Raw genomic sequence first — 19,299 nt, 5'->3', positions numbered from 1 at the left:
TGACAGAGAAGCCTCAGTCTCAGCTACCTGCAGCAGGTGGATCACAAGAACTCACTTGGAAGTTTCTATAAATCTCATTTTTGCCCCCTTCCCATCTGTCCATGACTGTGCCAGAGAATAATGGCTTCTCCTGCTCTGCTGTCCTCCAACTGTCACATGAATTTACAGAATCTAACCCAGACCATTCCAGAAAGGAATTCTAGGAAATGTACTTGCAGACTTCTCTGTAATGATGATGTAACGATGAAGATAATGCAGAAGCAGACAATCTGGCACACCCACTGAGGATGGGGATTTTGCCAGTTTCTTTATCCTTGGCGTGTAACTTGTAGATTTGAAATTTATTGATTCCGTTTTGAGTCTATCTCCCTCCACACTGGGTGCTTGAAAAAGTGCTAGAGATGACTAGCTTATTTATTCGCTCATTCCCTGAATATCTGCTGGACTCTTACTCTGTGCCAGGTGCTGGCCCTGCCCTCAGAGGCTTATACTCTAATTAAGGAGTACGTGACCACAATAAAGTAAACACACTGAACAAGGTAATTTCTTTTCTCACAGCTCTACTGAGATATATTTCACATATCATAAAGTTCACCCATTTTAAGTGGGCAATTCAATGACTTTTAGTAGATTTACTGAGTGGTACAACAATCACCATAAATCAGTTTTAGAACGTTTTCATCCCCATAATAAGATCTCTCATGCCCATTTGCAGTTAATCCCAGTTCCCACTCCCAGCCCCAGGCCACCAAGAATCTATTTTCCGTCCATATAAGTTTGCCTTTTCTTAACATTTCATATAAATGGAATCATACTGACCATTTCAATTTGAGGTAAATACATGATTTAAATGAACCAGAGAGATGTGATAGAGTAGCTGGGCAGTAGAGAGGTGCACCTTCATTTTGGATGGTGGGAGAAGGCCTCCTTGAGAAAGACCGACATTTGAGTTGATATACCTTTTCAGATACACCAGGCATATATTGTCAAGAGCATGAGGTAGAGACTATGTTAATTGGTATAAACTACACGAAATATATTCAAAAACACCAATACACTAAAATCATGGTTTGGAGATGATGTAAGGGTTACGTGGCAACACTTATGCCCAAGGAGGGTGTGGAGGGCACATGCTGGTGGAGAGAACTCAGGACGAGGTTGAGTGACTCAGAAGAAAAGGGACAGAGGGCTCTATTTTCTTTATAAATGACAAGGTCCTTAGATTCCATTGACAAATGTGGCCCAACACCTACTAGAATATTCAGACATAAAAAAGAGATGGAACCAAACAAAAGCATCTGCCTCAACTCCTCCTTTGCCCCAGGGGCTAAGCCAGGAACAGCAAACTTTCAGCCCTCAGAGCAGCATGGGGGGGGGCAGGGGTTAAGACTTTGGAACTAGAAGTTTTTCCAATCTCAGTTCCTACACTTCCTTGCAATGTCATTTGAGTTGTTGTCTCCTCATCTGCAATATGGGAATAAAAACTCATCTTGTTGGAACTTCTGGGGGATTAAATATGCTAATATAGGTAAGTGATCAGCCCAATGCCTAACACATCATAAGGCCTCAATAAATGATATGATTTGTTATTTTGAAGGGAGGGGCTGCAGGCTCAAGATCCAGGTAGGTAAAAGGTGATGTGAGGTTATACACTGCTTGGTAGATCAATTTTGTTTTAACTACTTTAGCCACCACATTTACATAAAAAGACAGATACTAGTTCTGATACCAGGCAGAACTTAGTAAAAAGACTTGTCTCTTGGAAGCAGCCAGGGACAGGTGAGACTGAACATAATTCTGCAAACTTATGAGCTTAGAATACAAGGTGACCATGAGCTTGAGAAACCCCAACCCACCCAGGGAATGGAGGTCTACTGGGTATCTACTGAGATGGGATGGGGGCTGGAGCCAATCTTATCTTAAGGGTAAGAGACCCAACAGATGTCAGGGTTAATGAACTTGTTGTTGTTGTTATTATTATTATTACCACTTGTTATTTTCATTCCCCCACCCCAGCTCAATTTGGCAGATGAGAAAACTAACCGATAAAAGCTAGGCAGACAAGGAGATTGAAGGTTCAGGAAGCTTCAGACTATGAAAAGCTAAGAAATGAGGCAGGGGGAGGGGGACAAAAACCAAGAGGTCCCATAACCTGGGGAGTCTGGGGCATAGTCATCACCACATTCATCACCATTTCCCCAAATTCCCTTCTAGGACTTTTTCTGAGAACAGATAAAAACCCTAAAAGGATTGTCCTCAGCTAATAAAACCCAGTAACAGGATGAAAATAGTACCTACAGTTTCTGCGGTGAGTCATGGCTTGCATAGAGTCTTATCTCAGAATTCTACTCAGCAAACAATTCAAAAGAAATAAATACAAGGAAATATCCATCACTTAGCCCCAAGGGTTTCCAAAGCTGATATTAATTAGTACTGACAAAGAAAAACCAGCCTAAGAATTGCCTGCCAATGCAGAGAACATGGGTTCGAGCCCTGGTCCGGGAAGAGAGAGAGAGAGAGAGAGAGAGAGAGAGAGAGGATGGGAGGGAGGAAGGAAGAAAGAAAGGAAAACCAGCCACCAACTATCTTTCTGCTCCATTTTCCAAGGGGACTGTTTTCATTTCTTTTCCAAGTCTGGAGAAAAGACTCGGAAGGAGTCTTTTGAGGAGGCCTGCCATGTAAGATTGAGCCTAGCCCTAAAGGAAGATAGCACTGGCCTCCTCTGAGAGGGGAGATAATTGGAAGATGTTCCATGAATAGTAGACACAGAAGAGCACGTTATCCACTTTCAAGAGCAAAGCCTCCACAGGCATCAGAACGAGGTTTAAATCCTGGCTCTACCACTTAATCAAGTGAGTTAATTTCTCTGTGCCTCATTTTCCTTCTCTGTAAAGTGGGACAAATAAGAGTTCCTGAATTATAGGGTTGTAATGAGAATTAAAAGAGATGATTTATGGAGAGGTGTGGCCAAGATGGCAGCATAGGAGGACACTGAGCTCACCTCCTCCCACAGGCGCACCAAAGTCACAACTATTTACAGAGCAGCTGTCAGTGAGAATGACCTGAAGACTAGCAGGAAAGATTTTCCACAACTAAAGATGTAAAGAAGGAACCACAACAAGACTTGTAGGGGGTCAGAGATGCAGTATAGTCCAGACCCACATCCCTGGGAAGGCGACCCACAAATGGGAGGATAATCACAATTGCAGAGGTTCTCGCCAACAATCGAGGGGCTCAGGCCCCACATCAGTCTCCCCAAACCAGGAGTCCTGTACTTGGAAGACGAGCCCTCAGAAAGGCAGACTTTGAAAGCCGGTGGAGCTTGCCTACGGGAGAGCCAGAGGACTGTAGGAAACGGGAACTTCGCTCTTAAATGCACACACAAAATCTCACACGCTCTGAGTCCCAGTGCAGAGGCAATAATTTGTAAGGAGCCTGGGTCAGACTCGCTTGCTCATCTTAGAGAGCCTCCCAGAGAGGCAAGAGTCAACTGGGACTCCGCCTGGGCATATAGACACTGGCAGCAGCCAATGTGGGGAGCTCATTCTACCACGAGGACACTGGTGCTCGCAAGTGCCATTCTGGAGTCCTGTTAGCACTTACCCGCCCATCAGCGGGTTGGTACCAGCCTTGGGCCCCCCAGGCCCCACAGCAGCTGCTCTGGCACCCAGCCTCATCTACCAGTGGGCTGGCACCAGCCCTGGGAGCCCACAGGCCATGCAGCCAGCCATGTCGGGACCAACTCCACACCACCCCCCATCAGCAGGTTGACAGTCACTGCATGAGGTGGGCCCTGGCAGCCAACTGGACTGAGACCCAGCCCCACCTACCAGTGCACCCACAGCTCCCATCACAACAGAAGGGCCCACTCGGCCCACATAGGTGGCCCTCACTCCTACAACATATGGCTCTGGCAACCAGAGGTGAGTGCGCTCCTGGGCCCCATAGGACATCTCCTTCATAAGACCACTTTTCCAACGTCAGGAAATGTAACAAACCTACCTAACACATAGAAATAAACAGAGAATTAGGCAAAATGAGGAGACAGAGGAATATGTTCCAAATGAAGGAACAAGACAAAACCCCAGAAGAACTGAGCAAAGTGGAGATAAGCAATCTACTCAATAAAGAGTTCAAGGTTGGGCTTCCCTGGTGGCGCAGTGGTTGAGAGTCCGCCTGCCGATGCAGGGGACGCGGGTTCGTGCCCCGGTCCGGGAAGATCCCACGTGCCGTGGAGCGGCTGGGCCTGTGAGCCATGGCCGCTGAGCCTGCGCGTCCGGAGCCTGTGCTCCGCAACGGGAGAGGCCACAACAGTGAGAGGCCCGCGTACCGCAAAAAAAAAAAAAAAAAGAGTTCAGGGTAGTGATCTCAAAGTGCTCAGCAGACTAAGGAGCCAGATGGATGAACACAGTGAGAAGTTTAACAAAGACTTAGAAAATATAAAGAAGACCAAACAGAGCTAAAGAATACAATAATAGGGACGGGGGAAGAGTTTGCCGGTGGTCGAGGGAGGGAAAGGAATGATCCGTGCAAAGCTATGGAGACAGGAAATGGCGAGAAGTTGGGGTTGGCTAAAACCTGGTAAGGTAGGAAAGTGGGAGGAGAAGAGGTTGGAGAAGCAGGACAGGAAAAGATGATAAAGATCCAAACTAGAGCAGTGGTGCTGAAGGTAAGGAGGAAGAAAAGAAGGTAGGAGATATTTCTGAGGTTGCATCATCAGTTCTTAGCAACCAAAAGACTGGTTAGCAACCAAAAGGCATTGGTTAGCAACCAAAAGAAGGGATGAGAAGAAGCATCAAAGAGGGCTCTCTGTAATCAACCTGGAGGACTGAGTAGGTGGTCGCTCCATTGATGGAGATGAAGTCCTAGTAGGAAGAGCAGGTGGGGACCTAAATTTTCAGCTTAATCTGGCATGTGTTGAATTTGAGATGCATGTGGGGACCTTTCCAAGCCACTGTAGGTTCCCAGGCAAAGATATGTCTAATATGTAACTCTGTTGGAGCTCTGGGACCATGCTGGCTAAGGTTTACATCCTTCTTTCTGATAAGTGACCATGTCCAGTAGCCAACAGACCTGCAGATGTGTCTGGGCTGGACAGAGGGTTTGAGCAATCATCTTCAAAATGCAGTCCCTAAAGTCATAGGGTGGAAAAGGCACTCCTTGTACCCCATAGCTCCCAGCCAAGCGAAGAGCTTGATGAATCACAGCCACTGGGTTGACTGTCCTGGCACCGCTCTCCTCCCTACCCACCTCATCTTTTCTATCATGTTCTTATCTTTCTTCCTTTCATCTCCTCCTGCTTCTCCTTTGCAGCTCCCAGTGAATGCTTGATGAATCCTGGCTTAGCGAATAAACTAAACCCTCCACTTAGAAAACAAGCCTTAGCTTTTCTCTTCCTCTGTGGGTTTGGGTTTTGCTAGAATCAAAGTAACATTAGCATGATTTGTTTGAATTAGCATGAAGACTCCTAATCTGCTCCTTTGCAATATTCCATATTTTAATAACTTTAGCAATTACTCCTTCCTTTTTTTAATTAAGAGCTTAGAGACAGAGACCTTGGAGAGGGACCAAAACAGTGGAGTTTAGTATTGTGGAGAAGAGGAAGAAACATTTGCATAGCAGAGTCAATATTCAGAGCCAGCTAAGAAGCATTTGGATTTTATTTAATTCTCTGAGCATTACTGTGGACAAAGCTCCAAATGCTAGAGATACAGATGTAGCAGGAGATTCTTTCATCCTGTTTGGGGTCCAACTAGGATGCCCCAGGTTGCACTCTGACAACAACAGCATAAATTCCATAACCATATCCTCCTGGCAATGTTCCTAGCAGTCTTTAGAGCTTGGGAGAGGCCCAGAAGACCATCCTGGCTTACCGCACCGTTCCAGCTTCAGGGAGGGGCTGAGCAGAAGTTCCTGTTGGGGAGTTGCTTCCACCCACAAAAGAGGCTTCAAGTTCTCAGCTCCAGTAGCAGCCATGTGTTTTAAGGTATGTCTTCTCCACTGGACGCTAACCTAAAGGGCCTAGCTGAACCCTCAGGACCCTCAGGCTAACCTTTTCTCATTTCCCGTTTCCCAGCTCTGCAGAGGTGTGGAAGCCATAACAAAGGAAAACTCTAGCTTCTGGGCATGGGGCGGGGGTGGTGGTGGGAGCCCGGAGGCTTCGCAGAGGAGAGCCTTCAGAGGGGCACAGTGCTGTGCCTGCTGGCACAGGGCTCTCTCTTGAAGCCAGATTAGAGCTCAGAGGTGGAGGTGGGCCTTCTGCTTCTGCTTCTGCTTCTGCTCCTGCTTCAGCCCAGCACAGACAGTCCTTACACAGCATGTCTTTCTGTTTGCAGCCCTGATCAGGAATAAGCTGCTCTGGGATTGCTTCTGGGGTTGCCCGCCTCTTGGACCCAGACTCACTTTCCTCTTCCCTCCTGGGACCCGTCTTCAAGAATGGAGCAGCTTTTATTTTGAACTCTCACTCTCAGAGTTTTGTTAAGCCCTTTTCCCTCAATCACACTATACCTACTCTTTAAACAAAATCTATCTTGAGTGACTCCAGACGGCTTTGCCTTTCTCAGAGAGACCCTTCAAAGGATTCCACTGCCACCCTGCTAAGGAATGCCAGCCTCAGGGAGTCAGAGGTGGCTTTCTGCATCCCTCCCACTGAAGAAGAGAAAAAAAATGCACAAATTCAATCTCTAGTGAGCTGTACCCCTGGCAGGGATTCCAAACCCCAGAGATAAATCTGACGCACCTCTGCCTCAAAAAGTCACGATCTTTTGAGGAATCTGACATGGGCAATAACACATTTATAAGGTCAGCTGACTAAATGTTAAATATAGTTCAAAAAGTCCTCATTAGTTCTAACTTGTTGAATTGGGGAGAGTTTCACAGAGGAAGTATTTGACCTGGTTCTTTGAGGATAAGAAGGATTTAATAGATAATAAGGGAAGTGGCATTCTAGGACAGGGGTGCAGAATGAGCCAGCCAGGGAAGCTTGAAAATATAAGCTTTACTTAGGGAACAATGAAGGGTTCAGTGTTGATAAAGAGCAGGGTTCATAGCAGGCAGGACAGGAAAAGAAGCTGAAGTGTCTAATGACACAAGGCCTTCGGTGCTGTGGGAAGGAGCTGGGTCTTTATTCTGGAGGGGTTGGAAAAGCTCCATGGCAGGTTTCTCCAGAGAGGACTGATCTGATCCTTCCTCAGATGAAGGAGCTTTAGGAGGTTCAAAGCTCATCCATGGGAAGGATGGAGAAATTAACAACAGGCCACCATCTTGAAAGCTATTGCTACTGGCTCTGAAATGAGAGACAGAACCAAGATAAGAGCAGACACACATAATTCTGCATACCATTTTGGGAGAATTTAAAGGCTCCCTTGAAGCCCAACTAAGGTCACTAAGTTAAGACTTCTACTATAACGAGAGCCACCGATGTTCAACACTAAGGCCACAAAGATGAATAAGACATGGTTCCTGCCTTCAGGGGGTTTGCAGTCTGGTGAGGGGGATCAAACATATATTCAGATAGTGATACCTCAGCTAGTCAGTTACGGGACCTACTGTACCATCTCTCCTATATCCTCAAAAGGCCCTGTGACCCCCCAAAAAATGATTAAAAACCACTGCTCTAGAAATGTGTCACCTTCATCAATGTTTCTGACTCTTGGTTTCTGTTTTTATTCCTTCTCTAAGTATTAACTTCCTATTAAAATAAAAACAGAAAAAACAGGGTCCACAACATTAAATGGGTGCTGTGAACATCATTACATTTTATTTGTAGTAAAAACCCAACATATAAATTCAGCTCTGGGTCTAAGTTATGCTGAAACTCTGAAAGACATTTTCCCTGCCCATACCTGACCTCATTCCCTGGTAACACACACCATTGCAGAACCTACTCTCTAATAGCTGGTGCTTCTGTGAATCAATTTTAATTTGGACTTTAGCTTCTGCAGCAAGTGCCTTTGAGGAAGCACCTTCCTGAGAATGCCAGCTTGTACCTTTCAGTTATGGCCAGATAATGAGGATGGAGGCTTGCCGGCCGCCCATTCCATTTCTATGTGGGTGGTGGGGGACAGATGTGATATTTCTGAGCAAATGACACGTTCAACAAACATTGAAAGGGATCACCACCTGAAACTAGTATAATTTTATATATCAGTTATATCTCAATTTAAAAAAAAAGGATTATATTGTCCAAACCGTGGCTGAAGAAGATTATGCCACTTCTCCGTGGAAGACATGACTTGGAAGCCAAACTGGATTTTCTATGATATCCCAGTATTTATGGAGTCTACATAACAGAGTATTTAAAGGTGGGATTGGCCTGGAAAACCTAGAACATGTGTTTGCTAGAAGAAGAAAAGAGTCTCTGACTTCAAGAAAATAGGCAGTCTGGTTGGGGGCATAAAATACGCATATAGGAAAAAAAGAACCTACTTGACAAAGGGACAAGGAAGTGTGTGTTCAAAGCAAAGTAAATTATTTACATTAGGGGAAGGGAGGTTGTAGGAATTCTGAGAAAAGAGCTGCCACTGTGTAAGGAAGAGCATAAAAGAGGGGGCAAAGGAAAGAAACGGTGTGCTACACGCCACATACACCCACATTTAATGTAATTTCCTTTCTTCTAACAATTAGGGACTGTGCCAGATATGAGACCAGGTCGTTTCATATATATTTTCTGTTAATCCTCACAACTGTAATTCAGGTAGGGATTATTATTCTCATTTCATGAATGAGGATGACTGAAGCTCAGAAAGAGTAAATAACCTTCCCAGAACACAGAGCTATGAAGCAGCTGAGCCAGAACGAAAGCCCGGGTCTGCCTGACTCCAAACACTAAATTCTTTTCACTTCACACAGTGTCCTTACAAGCTATTAGGACAATGTAGATGAACCCCAAAATTATGATGCTAAGTGAAAGAAGCCAGGCACAAAATGTCACATAGTGTATGACGCCACGTATATGAAACATCCAGAACACGGAAACCTATTGACACGGAAACCTAGCAGTTGCCAGGTGCTGGGGGAGAAAGGAATGGCGGGTAATTGCTTAATGGATACGGGGTTTCCTTTGGGGGTGATGAAAATGTCTTGGAACTAGATAGAAATGATGGTGGCACAGCTAGTGAATGTACTATGTGCCACAGAAGTTACACTTTAAAATGGGGGATCACTCATTTTATGTTATGTGAATTTTACCTGCATTTTTAAAAGCTACCGGGAAAGAGAATTCAAGGAGACAAAACTAAGGAAATGAAAACCCCCTCAGCATATCTGGGGAATAGTGAGCTGCCTGAGCCAAGTGGAACAGCAGGATGGACCAGAATTTTCTTCTCAATTCAAGTTAAGGATTTGGATAAAGGTGTGAGTCTCTCTCCTTAGTTCAGAGTTAAGAGTTTCCAAGCACAGACACCCGTGTTTCTCAATAACGGTAGACAGAGGTGCCCAAGACGGTCCAAAATGACCCTGAGAGTATTTTGGTGTTATGAGGGGTAAAGGCCACCCCGATTGTCGGTACCCTGAATTCAGAAGACACCATATTCTGTTTGATCATTCTCAAGTGACCCCATAGGTTCATGAAATATGGTCATTTCTAGGTTGCTTAGGAGAAACTGAGTTTCTGTGAATCTGAACTATATGGAATAATCTCTTAGCTAATGACCAAGACCCAACCTCCCACCTCAGCTGGGCTTGTTCTTGGCATTGAAGGTATAGAAACTCTCATGAAGGGCCTAAGGGGTCACTTGAGATTTTTGATTTGGATTTACTGCCTTTTATGTGGGAAGTGATAGGCACTAAGGCAACCCATGAAAATGGGGGCTTAGACACAGCCCCAGGCAAGGGTCGCCATCTAAGCAGCAGTGAGCCTGGATGCAGGACCTATCTCAGAGCTTCACTGTCCTTTCAGGCACTTTGGGAAAGGCACTTTGGGCATGTCACTTCACATTACCCTCAGAAGTCTTTGTGCTATTGACAGTGGCTTCTGTTGATTTGGAGTTTCACACAGCAAAATGACCCTTTCAAACCCTTGCAACCTTTCCAGGAGCGAGAAGATGGTGAGTGTGAGTGAGCACTACAGTTCCCCTGCCCATCCTTCCTCACTGCTACAGTCAGCTCAGGGAGCCCTGCAGGAAAAGACATGTTTACCCTGGTAGACTTGTAGCTGAGTTTCCTCCATAGCATAGGCTCTCTTCCTCAAAGGGCCATTGAGAGGGGCTGGACGCAAGAATTAAACTCCTCAGCTGCCCATTTCTACCCAATATTGGGGTCATGAAAGTGCTCAGAAGGGTGCTCTTCCTAAGGATCAGCTCAGAGTTGTGCAGGGTGCCAACTATGACACTGAAAGTCACATTCTGTGTGCAGTGTGGTGGCACACAAAGGATTCCATCTAGAGCCTCATGCATTACCTAGTCAAGTGCTCCATGCAGTAACTGCCCTGAGCCCAATGAGGTATACTGTGTTGCAGCCTGGGGAATGCCTGAGAGGACCTCAGCCATCCCAAACGAAACACCTGCTCAAGTGTTCTATGCCATGCTCAGCAAAACACCCCCTGAAGTGCTCTGAGCAGCACCTAGTGAGAGGTCCAACACGGTGCTAAGTATGATGTCTAGTGCCCAGCAAGTGGTTCCCAATGAAAAGCCTTCAAATCCCAGAGGAAGCCTCTCTTCTGCCCACAACACCCCAGGCAGTCCCCTAGGACTGGCCCGCTGGCCTCCTGATGACTCCAACCTCACTGCAGCCTCTCCATAGCATCCTGGGGTCCTTAAAAAGCCACATAATATCATTTGATCAAAACAAGCAACTTGGGCTTCCCTGGTGGTGCAGTGGTTGAGAGTCCACCTGCCGATGCAGGGGACGCCGGTTCGTGCCCTAGTCCGGGAAGATCCCACATGCCGCGGAGCGGCTGGGCCTGTGAGCCATGGCCGCTGAGCCTGCACGTCCGGAGCCTGTGCTCCGCAACCAGAGAGGCCACAGCAGTGAGAGGCCCGCGTACCAAAAAAAAAAAAAACAAAAACAAGCAACTTGTTCCAAACCTGAAGATAGCCAAGAACATATGAAACCCCAGATACTAATGTAACAGACTTTTGTTTTATTTTGAGATTCTTTTTTACATTGTTTTAAAAATAGCATGCAATAAATACTCATTGTAAAACAAAACAATACAAGCACAGAGTACAGAAATCAAGTATAAAGTGAAATTCCCTGTTTCCTTTCCTCTCCCTCCCATCTCCCATCAAACCTTTCTAGAATTAGCCACTGTTCATTTGGTTTGTGTCCTTTCAGATATGTTCCATGCATTGTTCAAACATATATATGTATATAATTCTCTCTTTTAACACTTATTGGATAATACTTATTCATTCTTCTGAAACATGTTTTTTTTTAATTTAATATAATGTGGTCACCTTTCCACATCTCTGCATAAGTATTTGCTTCATCATTTTTGATTAATGCATATTATTCCACAGTAGAGATGTACTATTATTTATTAACCAGTCCTCTGTTGATGGCATTTAGAGCATCTCCACTTTTTCACTGCTACAAACAACACTGAAATGAACGTCCTTTAAATTCTGACAATACCCTCCAAAAAGATTATAACAATTTACACTTGACACAATTGACAAAAGAGATGCAAATCTTTCCATTGCTCTTGGAAAACCATCAGTCAACTCCACCTTAAAAGTTCTAGGAGGGCTTCCCTGGTGGCACAGTGGTTGAGAGTCCGCCTGCCGATGCAGGGGACATGGGTTCATGCCCCGGTCTGGGAAGATCCCACATGCCGCGGAGCGGCTGGGCCCGTGAGCCATGGCTGCTGAGCCTGCACGTCTGGAACCTGTGCTCCGCAACGGGAGAGGCCACAACAGTGAGAGGCCAGCGTATCGGGAAAAAAAAAAAAAGAAAAGAAAAAGTTCTAGGAGGCAGGAGGCTCACGATTCAAGTTTCAGGCTGAGAGTCGAGGCGTCCGTTCTCGTTGGGACTGGCTGTTGCCTTCATGTCTTGCAACATGTAAGCTGGAGTCCAGTTCTTGGCACTTTCCCTCAGCCTGTGTGTCCGACCCCTCCTAGCTGCCAGCAATGAAGGCCTGCCCTCAGCGCATGGGAGGCAGGCTTGACGCACACGGCCATCAGGATTTGCAGGGCTTCTGCTGCCCTTAGCCCTGTCTCCAGAGATCCTGTGAGTGATGGGGCCTCCTTAAGTGAGCACAGAGCCAGAGCCATCTCCAGTTCCCACAGATCAGTCTTTCTGTCTGTCTAGCAAGCTTCTGTCTTGGCCCCTGGCTTTGTCTTCAGCTCCCACTTGGAAGGGAACTCAGCTGGCCGCGGCCCCTCCTTCTTCTCCTCGCTCCTCTCAGCCCTGCTTCCTGTCAGCCCAGCCTTAGCACCAGCATCTTCACCACCAATGGTCATGCTGAGATTCTTGAGATGCCCACTCCTCTACCTGCTGTCTTGGATGGATCAGAATTCACCTCATCTCTAGAACTGAGTATTTAGACAACTGACTACTCTGCCTTTTATCACAGCTGCCCAGGCATCCCTCAGCCCAGACATCCCTCTGTGCTCCCCTCCCTCCTGCAATGCCAAGGCCTCACCTCACATTTCATTCATTCATTAAACAAATATTTATTATGTGCCATGCACATTTTCTACCAAATTGCAAAATTCCTAAAATAACTTACATATACATCAAGCTCTGTAATTCTACTGCAATATGGATGGCAGGTTATTGAAATTTTATAAATGTATTACTATAGACTAGACATAATCAGTCCTTTTTCTGGAATAGATGCACTCCTAGGCAGTTACAATTATAGTACTCCATCCCATTCCATTGATATTGTATAATAATAGCCAAGATGTGTTAAGTGCTCAGTTTGTGTTGGTCTAAGATGTGTGCACGCGTTAATAATCCTCACCACAAAAACCCTGCGAGATAAGTACTATTGTCATCCCCATTTTATAGGTGAACATCTGAGGCTAAATGAATCACCTAAGTTTACCCAGGCTGTAATTAACAGAGCCACTGTCCAAACCCAGGCATTTGACACCAGAGCCCGCACTCTTAACCACTATGTCATTCTGCCTCTCCGTAGCAGTTTTCTACATCAGATCCTTGGGCAAAAGTCCAAAAAGTTCATCAATGGCAGCTTTTGGGAAGCCTGAAAGATGAAGGGTCCAGGGCATAAAATGAGAGCAACAGCCCTGGGCTCTGGCCAGTGGGACCCCTTAGAAGTTTGGTGATCTACAGGCAGTGGGCACCAGTGTGTCTAGCATGTTCCAATGATGTGATGAGAGAGATACTCAGAGGCTGATGCTGAGGACACAGAGCTCTCTGTGGTGTCCTTCGTCCAGGGGTCCTGCTGATGAAAGGTGGCTGTTCAGACTTTTTTCAAGCCTTGTCATCTTCAAGATTCACTGCATGGTGGTTAAGGGCACACATAAAATTTAAGGGCAAGGACTCTGGGGTCAGAGTGTCTTGGTCCATCCAAATCCTGGCTCTACGACTTTATAGATGTGTGACCTTGGGATAAGTTACTAAACATATCTATGCCTCAATTTCTGGTGTGCAAGATGGTGGAAATAATATCTTTCTCAGAGAGTTGTTGTGAGGGTTTAGGTGAAGGAATTCATATAGAGTACTTAAAAAATACCAATAAATGTGAACTATTACAATATCATCGCAAAGACTGGCTGACCACTTTGGAGCAGCTGAGGCAGTGAACATAAAGCCACAAAAAGATTTCGTCTTATATAAGTGTGAGGCAAGGTGCATTCAGCACGCGGGAATATGGCAGTAGAATGGCAATTTGAGTGAAAATAACTGTATTAGTCTGCTAGAGCTGCTTAACGAAGCACCACAGACTGAGTGGCTTAAAGAGCAGAAATTTATTGGCTCTTATTTCTGGAGGATGGAAGTCCAAGATCAAGGTGTCAGCAGGGTTTGTTTCTTCTGAGGGCTGTGAGGGAAGGGTCAGTTCCAGGTCTCTCTCCTAGGCATAGATGTGTCTATGTATATCATCTCTCCTCTATGTATGTCTCTGTGTCTAAATTCTCCCTTTTTATGAGGATGCCAATCATATTGAATTAGGGTCCACCTTAGTGACCTCAATTTTAACTTGATTACCTCTGAAAAGACCGTATCTCCAAATAAGGTCACATTCCGAAGTCCTGAGAGCTAGTGTTTCAACATATGAATTTTCAGGTGATATAATTTAACCTACAACAATGACTAGTAAAAATAGTTATCATTTATTGGGTGACTGCTATGTCACACTATAAACTCTGACTCATTTAAAACCCACAGAAATACAAACAGCTCATGCAGCTCAATATCAAAAAAAACAAACAATCCAATTAAAAAATGGGTGGAAGATCTAAATAGACATTTATCCAAAGAAGACATTCAGATGGCCAAAAAGCACATGAAAAGATGCTCAACATCACTCATTATTAGAGAAATACAAATCAAAAGTACAATGAGGTATCACCTCACACCAGCCAGAATGGTCATCATCAAAAAATCTACAGGGCTTCCCTGGTAGCGCAGTGGTTAAGAATCCACCTGCCAATGCAGGGGACATGAGTTTGAGCCCTGGTCTGGGAAGATCCCACATGCCGCGGAGCAACTAATCCCGTGTGCCACAACTACTGAGCCTGCACTCTGGAGCCCGCGAGCCACAACTACTGAGTCCATGTGCCACAGTTACTGAAGCCTGTGAGCCTAGAGCCTGTGCTCCACAACAAAAGAAGCCACCACAATGAGAAGCCCGTGCACCGCAACGAAGAGTAACCCCTGTTTTCTGCAATGAGAGAAAAAGCTGGCGTGCAGCAATGAAGGCCCAACACAGCCAAAACTAAAATAAATACTTTTTTTTAAAAAAAAGATCTAAAAAAAAAAATCTACAGACAACAACTGCTGGACAGGATGTGGATAAAAGGGAACCCTCCTAAACTGTTGGTGGGAATGTAAATTGGTACAACCATTATGCAGAACAGTATGGAGGTTCCTTAAAAAACTAAATATAGAACTATCACATGATCCAGCAATCCCACTTCTGGGCATATATCCGGAGAAGACCATAATTCAAAAAGATACATGCACCCCAATGTTCACTGCAGCACTATTTACAATAGCCAGGACACAGAAGCAACCTAAATGCCCATCGACAGATGAATGGATAAAGAAATTGTGGTACATATATACAATGGAATATTACTCAGCCATAAAAAGGAACGAAATTGGGTCATTTGTTGAGACGTGGATGGATCTAGAGACTGTCATACACAGTGAAGTAAGTCAGAAATAGAAAAACAAATATCGTATATTAACACATGTATGTGGAACCTAGAAAAATGGTACAGATGAACCGGTTTGTAGGGCAGAAGTTGAGACACAAATGTAGAGAACAAACGTATGGACACCAAAGGGGGAAAGCCGTGGGGGTGGGGGGATGGTGGTGTGATGAATTGGGCGATTGGGATTGACATGTATACAGTGATGTGTATAAAACTGATGACTAATAAGAACCTGCTGTATAAATATATATATATATATATTATTCAAGTCATAAAAAAAGATACATGCACTCCAATGTTCATTGCAGCACTATTTACAATAGCCAAGACATGGAAGCAACCTAAATATCCATCAACAGAGGAGTGAGTAAAGAAGATCTGCTACATATGGAATATTACTCAGCCATAAAAAAAATGAAATAATGCCATTTGCAGCAAGACGGATGGACTTAGTGATTGTCATGCTGAGTGAAGTAAGTCAGACAGAGAAAGACAAGTATCATATGATATCACTTATACGTGGAATCTAAAAAAAAAAATGGTACAAATGAACTTATTTACAAAACAGAAATAGAGGACTTCCCTGGTGGTGCAGTGGTTGCGAATCTGCCTGCCAGTGCAGGGGACATGGGTTTCAGCCCTGGTCCAGGAAGATCCCACATGCCACGGAGCAACTGAGCCCATGAGCCACAACTACTGAGCCTGTGCTCTAGAGCCCATGAGCCACAACTACTGAGCCCACATGCCACAACTACTGAGCCCACATGCCTAGAGCCCATGCACCGCAACAAGAGAAGCCACCGCAATGAGAAGCCCACCCACCGCAACAGAGCAGCCCCCACTCACTGCAACTAGAGAAAAGCCAGCACACAGCAACAAAGACCCAATGCAGCCATAAATAAATAAATAAATTTATTTTTTAAAAAAACAGAAATAGAGTCACAGATGTAGAAAACAAACTTATGGCTACCAGGGGGGAAGGGGGGAAGGGATAAATTGGGAGATTGGGATTGATATATACACACTACTATATATAAAATGGATAACTAATAAGGACCTACTGTATAGCACAGGGAGCTCCACTCAATACTCTGTAATGACCTATATGGGAAAAGAATCTAAAAAAAGAGTGGATATATGTATACGTATAATTGTTTCACTTTGCTGTACACCTGAAACAAACATTGTAACTATATTATACTCTACTCCAATAAAAATTATAAAAAAATAAAAAAGAAATAAAACTCACAGCAAATCTTTAGCTATCTACTAAGAAAAGAGAGATTCAGATTTTGCCAAAGATTAACCAGTGGAGCCAGGATCTGGTTCAGAACTGTCTGATTTCAAGTTCATGCTCTTTAAATGCCATGTAATAGTGTTCTTTTTCGTTGTTTCCTAACTAGCCAGTGACTTGGGATCATTCCTGTGAAGGTGGAAGGGCTTATCTAATCCCTGTGCCCACCTCTGCAGCTCCTTTGCGTGGAAGGGGGCTTAGTTATGTTCCCATACAGATCCATGGGGACTCCAGAAAGTGATAGACTGCAGAGCAGGAAGAAGCCTGTGATGTCATTCAATCCATCCCCTGCTTTATCAATGAAGAATGAGTTATTTGCACAAGGTCACACAGGAAGAGGGGAACAGTACTGAATCTGTTCTCTACTCAACACTGCCTTAAGCCAGAAAAAATCTGAAATTTGCTAGTTGATCTGATTTATTTAGCAAATTCTTTAGCAGACTTAAGCCATTTATACAAAATCAGGAGATTAATCTTTGTTAATCAAACACAGTCTGACACCGTACGAAATAGCTGAGGGTAGGTCTGTCATGCAAACATCCTCCAACTTTAATTACCAAATGGCTGGAATGATGGCCAGCCCCTCGCATTTATCACAAGAAATATTAAACTTCTTAGATAACGTATTTTCTATGCCAATGTTTTGAACAATAAGAAGAAAGGGAAAAGGTAATCTGTTCTTGTCACAGGAATTTTTACATTAAAAAAAAAGAGAAACACATCAAATTTCTACATCCATCCTCCAGACCATAAATGTGGTGTTTCTCCATAATAGGATTCACCTTCTCTCAATCACCAGCTCTGGGGCATAACCACCTGGCTGGCATCTAGGGCAAATGTACTCTGCCATGCTGGCTTTCTCTGTCCCAGAACACAGTCCGAGTTTCTTAAGGGCATCAATCAGGCAAAACGTCAACAGAATTGAGACAGCAACACAACCACAAGGCTGGTAGTGACAGGTGTGATTTCATGAAAAGAGTCAAAGATCTAGTTCCAGGCCCAACTCTGCCTCTTAGAAACAGTACAACCCTGGGCAGATTCCTTTAGCCTTCTAAAACTCAATTTCCCCATCTTTAAAACAGGAGAAATAATTGCCTGCATGACAGGCTGTGAGGCTTAAACAAGATGAGTGTTGAGAAAATGCACAGCCCAGAGGCCGACATACAGTAGGGCCTCAAATCTTTTTTTAAATTCGAAGTGTATGGCAAATAATTTTCTTCCCTCTAAAATTGATCTGGGGTAATCTATTCCTTCCCTTATTCATACACAAATAAGGAAGGAATTGAGAATATCATGGGTTCTAGCATGGCCAATCTTTGTTCTAATGCTGCCACCTGCTGCTGGACAGCCAACATCCCATGCTACTATTTCAAGGGGGTGCTCTGAAATACATGGGGGAGTCTATGGGATGCAACTAGACAAATCCCTCCCCAGCACACTTCCCTTCATCTCTGTCCTTCAGATCTGGACCAAGGGCACACCTGACTTATCTGACCCTGGGGTTACAGCCAAATTTCCTTGGCAGGAGGGACTTTGCAGACAGAGGATGACATTTTCCTAATAGGTTGCGTTTTCCAACACTGGGAACATGAGGACAGCCCTGGGCTGAGCCGCACCGAAGTCAGAAACTAGTATGCATAGCACGGGGAGATCACCTTGGTGCTTTGTGACCACCTAGAGGGGTGGGATAGGGAGGGTGGGAGGGAGGCTCAAGAGGGAAGGGATAGGGGGATATATGTATACATATAGCTGATTCACTTTGTTATACAGCAGAAAGTAATACAACATTGTAAAGCAATTATACTCCAATGAAGATGTTAAAAAAAAAAAAGTAGTATGCAGACGTGTTTCACTGAAACTACATAATGTTGGCCCATTATATGTTTCATAAAATTCAAATTATCCACCAATGCTTAAATATCAGATTTCACCTGAAAATGTGAACTTTCAGATTGTTAAAAAATCTAAGGATATGGCAACATGGGACCCACAGTTAGCGGAAGCTGAGTAGCAAACGTCCCTTTAGCCTGGAGCATTACCTCCAGGTTCCACTGCATCTCCTGCTTGGCCTGCCTCACTTAGTAAGGGTACCTTGTTGACCCCTGGCCCGGCTCTGCACAAACTGTCGTCTCCCTAATCTCAACCACAAACCCTGTAGAGAGTAGGATGGCTAAATAGAGTAGGATTGATTTATACTTTCAAGTAATAATAATTAGTAATTAACAAGCATTTAGTCTACGTCAGGCACAAAGAAGAGTATTTTGACCCTAACTTTCGAACTCAAAGATATTTTCATCCCATTGTGCATTTAGATCTGACATCCTTGCTCTATGTATTTGCTTTGTGCTCTGGGCCAAGAAATATAAAGTCACTAACACATCCAATTCATAATAAATATTACTTGCAGAAATAATCTATCTAAAACAAAAATTGCAATGGCAAAAGCTTCAAACAAGAAAATCTATTATTGATTTTTAAATGACTAAAAGAATCACATCTTTTAGGTATTACTGAAAACAGTAAAATTTGAACTCAAAATTTTGATCTGATAATTTGATCCAGGGGAATTGTACTTATGAAAGGTAATGGCCTTGGGAATTCCCCAGCAGTTCAGCAGTTAAAACTCAGAGCTTGGACTTCCCTGGTGGCCCAGTGGTTAAGAATCCATCTGCCAATGCTGGGGACACAGGCTCGAGCCCTGGTCTGGGAAGATCCCAC

This window comes from Pseudorca crassidens, chromosome 9, assembly GCF_039906515.1.
Source record: "Pseudorca crassidens isolate mPseCra1 chromosome 9, mPseCra1.hap1, whole genome shotgun sequence".
NCBI lineage: Eukaryota > Metazoa > Chordata > Mammalia > Artiodactyla > Delphinidae > Pseudorca > Pseudorca crassidens.
The sequence above is the reverse complement of the archived record's forward strand: the minus strand, read 5'-3'. Positions refer to the sequence as shown.